The sequence below is a fragment of the Phoenix dactylifera genome, unplaced genomic scaffold (assembly GCF_009389715.1).
Source record: "Phoenix dactylifera cultivar Barhee BC4 unplaced genomic scaffold, palm_55x_up_171113_PBpolish2nd_filt_p 001230F, whole genome shotgun sequence".
NCBI lineage: Eukaryota > Viridiplantae > Streptophyta > Magnoliopsida > Arecales > Arecaceae > Phoenix > Phoenix dactylifera.
This window is the reverse complement of record NW_024068565.1, coordinates 112,745-123,973: the sequence shown is the minus strand read 5'-3', so window position 1 is coordinate 123,973 and position 11,229 is coordinate 112,745. Positions and strand designations below refer to the sequence as shown.

The 11,229-nt window shown below is 37.9% G+C and overlaps 1 pseudogene; it reads right to left on the bottom strand.

Moving 5' to 3' along the window:
• Nucleotides 1–656: 656 nt before the first annotated feature.
• Nucleotides 657–4,011, bottom strand: LOC120108221 (annotated as a pseudogene).
• Nucleotides 4,012–11,229: the final 7,218 nt, after the last annotated feature.

Sequence of the window (11,229 nt, the reverse complement as noted above, 5' to 3'; positions counted from 1 at the left end):
GAAACAAGAAGACTCTATTACTTAAACTTCTCCACTTAATAACCATCTCTAGCATGTCATAGTTCCTAGGAGTGAGAAAGGATTACCAACCCTCCCTTACAATTTTGGGCAATGAATTCCATCACCCATGAAAGGCATCCAACTCTCTGATGAACTATTCTGGCAATAAATTTTGCACTTGCAGCACTTGGGCAGTTTAAACTCTTAAAAGAATATGCTAAGCTCACTTTAAGACACCATCAAATAGCTCACCATCTACAGGATTGAATTATATTAAGTGTTCTCGATCCTTTGTCACCATTCTTGCTTGCTATCCTTATACAACAAAATCCCATGAACGAATCACACCAGTTCTTGGCTTAATCTATACGCTAGAATCATATCTTTTTTGCACCATGATGAACCCTTTGGGTTCCATGTTAGAACCTCAACATGCTACTTATGTACAAGAAACACACTTGCCTATATGAAATCTTCCTCATCACTAACTGGGCAGACAAACCAAAGTTGCTTCCAACATAAAATGCCAAAAGCTTCTGTGATCAGGATTTGCCATCCCAACATTTTGATTTGCGATTTGGTACTGTACAGACTCATTCCAATGAGATGGTTGCGATCCTTCCCGATCTGCCGTTCCTCTTTATTGTCATAGAAAGTTACCTTGGTCCAGATAGCTCCATTGCTTGAGCCAGGAGCGGACGAGTCATCAGTTAAGTCAGGAGAAGCAGCGCTCCGAGGAGAACTCCGGCAAGCTTGAACATGTGGGCGTCGACTCCCTCAGAGGCTTCCCCATGCTCTCTGCACAGTCCATCACCTTCGAGCATTCGAACCACCTCGGCATTTTGGGCTGTGCCAGGGAGGTATGGGGTGCACCGTCAGTGCCACTTTGGACCATCTCTTCCAAGCTTCAATCCTATCATAGTTGTCCCTTAGGTCTTGTCGCACGAGGGTATCAAGCTCTGTTGCTTGATGGACTTTTTTCACCTGAATGGGATGCCCCGGCTCTGACATGTGTTTTGGGAAAAGTAACATGAAACTCAGAATTATGGGTATATTCAATACTTCCAAATGAAAGGGGAATTGATCCATGGTCGATTCTATAACAGATAAATAGGAATTGCTAGTTATACCTCGTGAAAAAAAGACTTTTTAGTGGAATTAGCCATTCCATTTCTTTTAGAGAGAGATTCTCTTTAAGCAAGCAAATATATATAGCATGGTTACTGGAGTCTATTTATCGCATATATACTTCAAAGGACATCATGGCATAACCATCGAGGTGAGTAGAGACCTAAAATAAAAATAGATGGGGGTTTTCATCGATAGATATAGAAATAGACTTTCTAATCTCTTATTTTAATATTTGAGTTTCTTTTTATTTTGATTTCGAATCTTTTTTATTGTCTATATTATGACGTAAGACAGGCCAGAGATTTTTGTTTTTTCCCCCTAATTCCTAATTCTTCGGTTATAAAGTACAATGGAGAATGTGAGTTCCATTCTGCGATTCAGATGTTCATTTTTTTTTTTTTTTTTTTTCTGAGTGGGTAGTATGAAGGCTTTACCCATCAAGCCATCGGCTTCCTTTCTGGTTTGGGCTGCCTTGCCAAATTCGAGAGCAGTCTGACCAGTTATCAGCTCAATGGAAGGTAGAGGATTTCCAAAGCCAAAGTACATCAGTTTTTCTCGGAGGACTGGACTGTTGAGAGAGATACCTTCTGGGCTATATGTCCCCACAAGTCCCCCGAACTGCTTGTATGTCACCCATGTGAGTCCCTCGTGACTTCCCAAAGCTTTGCAAGCCCAAAATCGCCTACTATGGCTTCACAACAGTCATCGAGCAAAATATTAGCAGCTTTAACATCTCTGTGAATTACTTAGGATCACACTGCTCATGAAGATACAGTAGACCTCTTGCAGCTCCCAGCGCTATCCTCTTTCTAGTAGTCCAAGCCAAAGGTGGTTTTCCTGCAAAGGCAGAAGTTGCACAGATAAATGGGTCTTTTGCATCCATGTGAAAAATCTTAACTGCATTTAAAAAAAAGGTGATCATGATTTAATCTCATTGTTGATTAAAGCCCTTCCTTATTTCTAAAATCAGGAGAGCTTTTCACTATCTATGATGCTATGACGCTATTCTGCAGTTACCACTCAGGATGTCATGGTTCTTATAATGACATTAAAATTGTTTTCAATGATTAAAATCTTGATCTTGAATTATGCCTAAATTGTAGTCAGTCTATGATACCTAGGTTTTTGATGACTACTAAATCAATTGGTTAAGTATACCAAACGTTATCATTCAGTAGTGCAGACTTAAACTCCAGAAGCATTTCAGTAATTACAATAACTACTGTAAATACTATAATCTACATAAGCTTACTTCTGAGTCGGGAAGCAACACTCATTGGACATGTAAGGATACACTAGAAGCCTTTCAGTAGCAGTCATGCCAGAATCCATATAATCTGAGTAGGTTTCTGTGCACTGCTAAGCTTATCATCTCCACTTCAGTCTGAAACTGGAGCTCTCCACCTGCAGCATTTCCATCCTTGAGCCTTTTTACTGCTACTAAAGTTCCATCAGGAAGATGACCTCTGTAGACATTTCCAAAGCCACCTTTTCCTAGAATGTTCTTGCTACTGAAGTTATTGTGGAAACCTGGAGCTCCCTGAACTGAAACCTCTTCAGGTTTCCAAACAAACTTTCTCATTATGTTGATCTGAAGAAACAAAAAAGATGGAGAATTTTAGCCAAGAATGACAAACAATGTTAGAGTTCAAAGTCATTTGTATTGTGCTGTGCTTGGTAATCTTAAGAAAGAAGTCATAGAAAGATTCACTGGTTTTCGACCTATCTTCTATCACTTACTAACCATCAACATCAAAAGGATCTCTCGATTATGTTTTTGCCTCCACCAGAAAAATAGCCCAATACTGAGAATTAGTAAACTGATGCCTCCAATGCTGCACCCAAATGCAACAGCGACTTTGTGACTTCTGGATCTTCCTGGGGTTGGAGTACCTTAATAGATTATCGATGATAGAAGCAAGAATAATAAGATCAGTCATACACAGTTAGAAGAAATACCCTATATCCTACACATTCAAGAGTTCAAGCAAATCAAATGATAAGTGTAAACATAGAAACAGGGATCAACTAACTGTAGTACTTTAAATCTGGAAATTTCTTCTAAGAAGATAAGTCTAGAATAATTTCTAAAAAAATTCCAGGCAGAAAAATTGATGGCTACAGTCCAGGAAAATTTGCTAGACTAAAATTATAGAAGCAAACAAATGTTTATCAGACACTTGAGAATAAAATGTGCAAAATGTAGACAGCATCAAGATAGAGGAAAAAAGGATATCCAGACGGAGGATTTTGTCCATGCTAAAATCGTTGTGCTGTGAATTTAGAAAAGTCTTTCAGTGAAGAAGAGAGAAGTGCAATAAGAAGTCTTCAGAGCTAAGTGATTACTCTGTGAATTGTTCAGTTATAGGACAATGGCATGGGCACCGTCCCAAAGCATTCTTGCTCTGAACCAGTAGCACAAATCAGAGGATTTCCAACAATGCTGCAGAAAATTTTACAATAGAATAAGTTCAGAATTCCATTTTCCTATATATGTAGTAAGAAGGAGATAAAAATTGTCGATGCAAAAAACAACCATAATATTTACTTCCACATGCTATATCATAAATATCATTGCCACCCCTGATACAAGAGAGGGCCACTTTATACGGTTTGCAGATATATTGATGTATACAAATTAGATTGTCATTTAGTAATAATGTTTTGAATTCAACCCAGAAAAAAAGTAACCATCTCAATTATGACCTAATTAGTTAATGATGCATTGCTACCAGTACTAACACCAGTTTCTTAGCAAACCACAAGGAAGTGGTACACATGAAGAGAAAACAGAAAGTAAAGACCAACAGCCTTACTTGAATGCCCTTCTGGAAATCTAGGGACAGGACCACTCAGATTATTATAAGATAAGTCCCTGAAGCATAAAATTCAAAAAGAAATCTCTTCTCCAGTTAATACTTTCTTCAAGACAAACATTAAATTCTTAAGCACAAGGAAAACCACTGGACTTACAAGAAAAGCTAGCTCTGTGAGGTTACCCAAAAGATAGAGGGACTGCTCCAGAAAAGACTGTTTATTGTTAAGTCTCCTGATTTCAAATTAAAATGATTCAACAACCACATATAAAAAAACCTTGGTATGATTTTAAAGTTAGAGTAATTAGCACTTTTTGTGGCACTGTCTGCTACAGGTACTGAAGGCTTTCCCAGTTGGCCTATGAGGTGGGAATTTCACAGTGAAGTAAGTTGTTGAGAGATCAAGTGTTTTAAGCTTTGATAGCTTTCCAATCTCTGCCGGAAGTGATCCTAAGATGTTGTTGTTCTGCAAGAGCCTGGAAAAAGAAGAAAAAAAAAAGGGGGAAACCACCCACCAGAGAGAGACAAACTATAACAATAAGAAGGGAGGGAAGAAAAGCAATAGAGAGAAGAAGAGGCATCAATCATCAGAGATGAGAATTTACACAGTTTCAAGGTTTGTCAGGTTCCCTATACTTGGAGAGAGTGTACCGGATTAAGCTTTGGCTGGGACTTCCTCTGCAAAAGAATGACCTCAAAACAAGTTCCATATCATCTCTAACCTCTTATCCTCAAGAGTTGTACACCCAAGTACAAAACTTTATCCATAAGGATCTTACTGAAAGCAATAAGGGTTTTGGAGTAGACTTACAGGCTTATGACTAGATTAATCTGGTGAGCATGTAACTCATGGTTCCAGCTGCATGGATCCACAGAGTCCTGATCCCAGTTCTCAAGAACACTATGAGGATCTTCAGAGAGGCTTTGATACCCATCCAAAGCTTGCACTGAAACAACAAGAGCCACCTTAAAACAGCCCATCTTTGTGGAAAAAGATTTGGAAAGAACGGAAAAAACCATGAAATATGTCAAAAATACTTCAAATTACACACCTTTAGGGGAGAGAAGACCAGCTGCAGAAGCCCAGGTCCAGAAGAACACCATGAGAAAGAGTCCATTTTCCCAGTTCTTTGCTCCCATCGAACCAATAAGCTCCCAAAAGTAGGCACCCTTATGGGAGGCACAAGATCCAGGTGGTTTGGGCCCTGGGGACTTCACAGATATGGTCTATGGAGTCACGAATCAGATCATTAATGAGTTGGCTGTTTCATCTTCACCTCTGGCTCCTAGTTTGGGCCGTTTTGTTCAGAAGAAGCTTGCACTCTTGCTTTCTCATTCCCCTCTGGATGTCAATAACCATGACAAAGCCCAGCACCGTGGCAAGCAAAGGAGAAAGGGAAGGGAGGGAACAAACATGCCTGCACCTGATATGCTTGAATTGGGAAACGGGTAACTAAAAAATCCAAAAAATCTAAAGCTTTTTAGGAGGGAATAGATGCTAGCCTGGATAATTATGGACAGATTTCCATGGTCAGGGCAGTTGAGACACTTGGCCGGGTAAGTATGAGGGGAGAAAGATATGGAAGATTAAAGAATCTTCAATAGATGAAGGTGTTTGTAGGGGTGAAGAGAAAAATGGTCCCCACACTGGGAGAATAGGTTATTTTTAAAAATAAAAAGTAAGAGAGAGAAAATCTTTGGGCATCATGGAAGACAAGAAAAGGACATATCATGTAAGCAACTATTTTTTTTATAAAAAAAGCAACCATATATAAAATTAAAAAGCAGCTTGTGATGCTGGGCAAGAGGACATTTTGCTCATGGACCTTGGAGGGACCATGTTGTAGGGGACCCTACATGATTTCCTTAAGGACCATCACTATCTTTCACCTAGGTTCAATAGGCCTTGGCATAAAAATTTGTAGTTGGTATTCTTGGTATTCGATCACGACAATGTGATATTTACCTTCATTTGAGCTGTCATATTTTTAAAGACAAATACAAGCCCTGTGTGGTGTCAGTTTGATGAATATTTCTCAAACAATGACAATGGGTGAATTAGCGTGAAGGTCTAGTCCAAACCCGAGGCACTTGATCCCGGAAGGAGTAATTCTTCCTCTTCAGCAACTCCGCCTAGAATTGGAAATCTAGGGCTATCAGAGCCCTAGGTCTCCTCTATATAAACACCTTTCCATCTCTACGATTCTCCGCCAACGATCTTCCTTCTTCCTCTTTTTTTCGTTGAGCTTGTAGTTGTCTGTCACTATGTTCGCCAGAAATCGGCACCACTAAACGCCGCTAAGGCCGAGATACTACCCACTAGTGTCCTGGAACCCACTGATGATGAGCTCTATCAAATGACTTTGGCCTTGTCAAGTTCAATACCCTAATTTATTGACCGAGTTGCTTAAACCTAGCTCATCCGAAGTCGTCATACTCTATCACCCGACCAACTATATCCTTCCTTATTATTTTAATTCGATTAAAATCATTGAAATAGAAATTAATCTCACTTTTATTATTTTTAAATAGTTTAGCAAATTTACCTAGTAAAATTTGACAATTAGGCGAAAGGAGGAAGTACATCTTACACTTCTATTATCTTACAATTATCATATTTTTTTCTATATAAGATTTTTTGTGAAAATATTCATATTTTTCTTAAAATTATGGATTAGCATATGTGTATAAAATCATGCTTTACTATGAAAAATAGTTCTATAAATATTTAATAAAAAGAGTTTTGTTATAAAAAAGAATCTGATCACGCCATTAATATTTTTTCATCTATTTATGTGTCATGTTTTAAGAAAAAAATATAAGTTTCTAAAAGCTCTCGGATAGCTATGTATGCATATCTAGAATTAAAAATATCGACACCCAGAGCTAGCATCCATACAAACACAAGCCCTACGAGTGGGTATAAAGTCGTCATATGAAAACAAAAATCTATGTCGATTACGAATACAAGCCTTCTCATGGGTGTAAAGTGACCATAACATAAATATATGTGAACAATATTTTGAACTATGATATGGCTAAGTGGTAGAAGAATAATTTATGGATTTATTGCAAAATGAACTTGGAACCATGTTAATGATTATGATTAATTTATGCATGCATGATTGGCTTTATGACTTGTTTTAATATACTGTACTATGAAATGCTTTATTTTGTAATATCTGTTATTTTCTTAAATGATTTATTGATATGAAAAAATTTATGCTTGATCAGTAAGGTAGAGTAAGATTTACTTATTGAGCGGTGTCACTCATATATCTCTATTTTTATTTTTCTTTCTCCAAACGAATAGGGTCGATAGAAAAAAGGAATGGTCTAGACTTGGAGTTGCACTAGCAAGCTTCATAATTTTATAGAAGAATTTTAGTATTTTAAATTTACATTGAATTTGTAGTTAATGATTTTCTGAATATTAAGAATTATGGGTTTGATATTTATATTTGGATTTAGACGCTCTGAATCAGTGTTAGTTGCATTTAATGGATAATAAAATTAAATTTTTTATTTATTATATTTTGTTTGAGATGAATTTGAAAGTTAAATGAAATGTTTGGCTTTATGTTATCGTCTGTTGTACCCCTCGGTAGTATGACCATATTATGTTCCGAATTTGAGGCGTGACAATTCGAACAAGGATGATTGTCTAAAGCTCTCGGCCCATGATGCTTGATGCAACCCCAGAGGAAGCATTGTATCATAACTCAGTTTTAATAAAATGCACAATCATCAACATCATAACTATCTCAACAATAGTTATTCTTTCAAATTTACCTAGAGCCAGATTATTTGAGAATAAAAAATGCACATAATGTTATTATTTACAGTTATAATAGAAATAAGTTGATTAATGAAAAAAATAACATCATTATTTTGCAAACACTATTAATTAAACAAAAATAATTTTCAACTATTAAGTAAATAGAGAATATCTAGTGTTATAAAGATTCATACTTGCAAAATATTATTTTATGTGGTGAACGATGGAAAGATGGACCATGGTTAATATATCATCATAGCTTGATGAGAAATCTCATGAAAGGTGTTTGTTAAGCAAGCTGAATAGGGCCATGAGATGTGTTGACAAAATCAATTAAAAGAAACAGAAAATAAGAGGAGGCATGAGTGATAGAAGCAACGAGAGGAGGAATAGGGAACCGTGGTTGCGTTGTTACATCTTACATGGTGAGGCTTGGCCATCACAACGAGAATCCAACATTCCCTAAAGTCTTGACCACTCATTGGAATTCCAAATGCCATCTTTGTTTCGCGAGCGGAGGAGTGGTTGGAAACTCGAGATCTATGCGTGCATATCTTCGTTGGGCTGTCCTTTATCGTTCTTACTTTATTATATTAAAATATTTTATGCGGTAGGATAAAATAATAACACGTCCACATGCGTTGCGTTACGTGGGGTCATGGCGGGCCTTTTTCATTTTCCAAGTAAGGACTCATCTCTCAGCTCTCGCTCTCTCTCATCTCGTCACCCACAACTCGCCACGCTCTGCCCAACGGCAGAACTCAGCAGGCTGTCAATCACTGTAAAACCAAATCACGCACAAAAGCAAAAGCAAAGCTTTCTAAAAGCAAAAGTGTCATCACTTCTTACGTCCCCCCCCTCTCTCTCACGCTCAAAGGCCTTCTCCTCTCTGAAAAACGGACGTGGACCTCAACTTTAGATACCATTTAAAAAAATCCTGCTAGATTTTCTTTTCTCTTCCATAAAATTGAGATCAGCTTGGTTCAAAACTATTTTCTAATAATTTATGGATACAGACCAAATCCTGCATGTAGCCTATAATTTTGTTGGTTATGCTGATCTAATTCATGTATCCTGCAGGATTTCAATCTAGTCCGATAGAAAGATCTAAATGGACTACCTAAAGTTGCAATTTGGCTTAGGTTCATGTAACAATCCAGAACCTCATCTAAAATGCTAGTCGAAAAGTATTATTTGGTTTTTTGATTCTGCATACGTACTTAAAATCTATCCAGTGAATAACCGTATGGGACTAATGTACACGCCTGTACAGGTCCTCAACATATTCTTTCTTCTGTTTAAACCTTGACATCCTTGTCAAGCTAAGGGTTCAAAATTCATTCAAATTTATCACAGCACTATGATCCATCTGTGATTAGTCCTAATTGATCTGTTGCTGCAGTACTCCCTAGTCCACATAGGTAATGGGCCAGGTCTGCTCTGATACCTATTTGTAACAACCTAGAATCTCACCCAAAATGATTAGTTGAAAAGTATTATGGGTTGCTTGATCTTGTATAAGTATCCAAGATTACCTAATGAATCAAACCGATGTGGAACTAAACACATGCCCATATGAGTCCTTACAGTTAACCTAATCCTCGCCAACCTCACCCAAAGCTCGAGTTAGGTTTGGCCATATGTAAACTAACTTGTGTGGCTGAGCTCGGAAAATATCAAATGGAGTTTGATTTGGTTGTACATATTTGAGCTGAGGTGCTTGTTGGATTGGCCAAACCAAAACCCTATCCGAGTACATGATCTAAATCCAGCATAAGTTGCATTTGTTTCGCAATCTCTTAGACCCACCCTAATTGGACTCAACATAAATAGCGATTGGAAACTTATGATCGAAGTTAATGACATTATAGCTTTACTGACATGACCAAAACATATTTATATATTTTTGGATAGAAAATTGTATTTGGGCCATTCAGGTTCCACTTATCAATTAGGCTTGGCTTTACATTTAAACCGGTCCATATTAAAGAAGTTGATATCATTACTCCCCACCTGCATAAATTATCATGGATATGAATAGCAGAGCTTTGAAGTTTCTGCCTTTTTTGCACCGGCAAGGACCCATTTTCTTAGTCCTTTTAGAACCAGCTAGTAGGGCATCTTTATGTCATTCAGAATAGCTAAGGTACCGACATCCAGCAGTAAGTCAGTTGCGGCACAAGCTAGGTTTTTACCGACAACATACTAGCTATTCATGATATAAGCATTTCTATATGAAAATGTATATTTATTTGTATGGGTATCAACTGAAAAGCATCAGACTATATCATAGGAATACCAAAGATTAAATTTTTTTTTATAAATTATTATTATTTGCTAATGTATAATGAGAAAATTTGTAAGAATAGCTTTAAAAACAGCTTATCCCAGGATGAGAAGTCACAAAATTTTTGAGTTCCAATGATAATAAATTTGACCTATTCCTTTTCCACCATATCTTGCATGGTCTTCTGCTTATAAAAAATTTCGTGTAAGCCCCAACCCTACCGCTGCAAAAAGAAAGAAGGAAACAACCAAAGAAAGAAAGAGATCCACGACTCTATCACTTTAAAAATAACAAAAAAATATCACTACACCACACAGTAGAACTAGTTATTATGATAGCTAATAAAGTTACTATATAACAATATATTACATTATTTTCATTTCAACTAACCCATTGTTAACCATTTTAGGGCGAGACCATTGCATAACTACTGCCAACATTAGGACCATAATCATATATGCCTACTCTTGAACACTATTTATTAGTAGAGTGGCAGTCTCAAAATTGTTCACATAATGAACAAATTTGACATGTCACTTTATCTCGAAAGTACGGAGTTCAGAGATGGATCTAAACTACTGTTGAATGGAAACAAGTTCGTTTCTTAGTGCCAATGCAATGAACAAAGCTATTGCAAGAACAGTGACAATGTAATGCAAAGTTAAGCTTAGGCGATCACTACTTTACATTTATATCTAATGAGGTCGAGGGAGATCGGCCTCCGGCCCATGCGTCCAGCACTACGGACGGATCTGATACCCTCCGACCTCGTCCACACCGGTCTCAGACAGCGAAGGCGACTGCTTCTCCTCAGAGGTATTGTCTGCTTTGAAAGAAATTTCATAGTCTCTCTTCCTAATGCACGGTTTGCCTCGCAAAAGGCACCTCTGAAGAGACAGAGGTTGCCCCCCTCCATTTAAGAAACGGATCTTTCCGGTATCTAGTTGATGTGGGATTAAGTTCAGACCCTTTATTCCCACAACATAGCCCCCCCAATAGAGGGGTCTGTGCCCAGGGTCAAGGGCTCTCAACGAAAACACCATTAATTGAGGTCAAGGGAGATCGACCTCCGGCCCGCGCGCTCCAGCGCTATAACGGGGGATCTGCCACCCTCTGACCTCGTCCCCACCAGTCTTAGACAGCGGAGGCGACTGCTTCTCCTCAGAGGTATTGTTCGCTTTGAAGGAGGTTTTATAGTCTCTTCCCAACACACGACT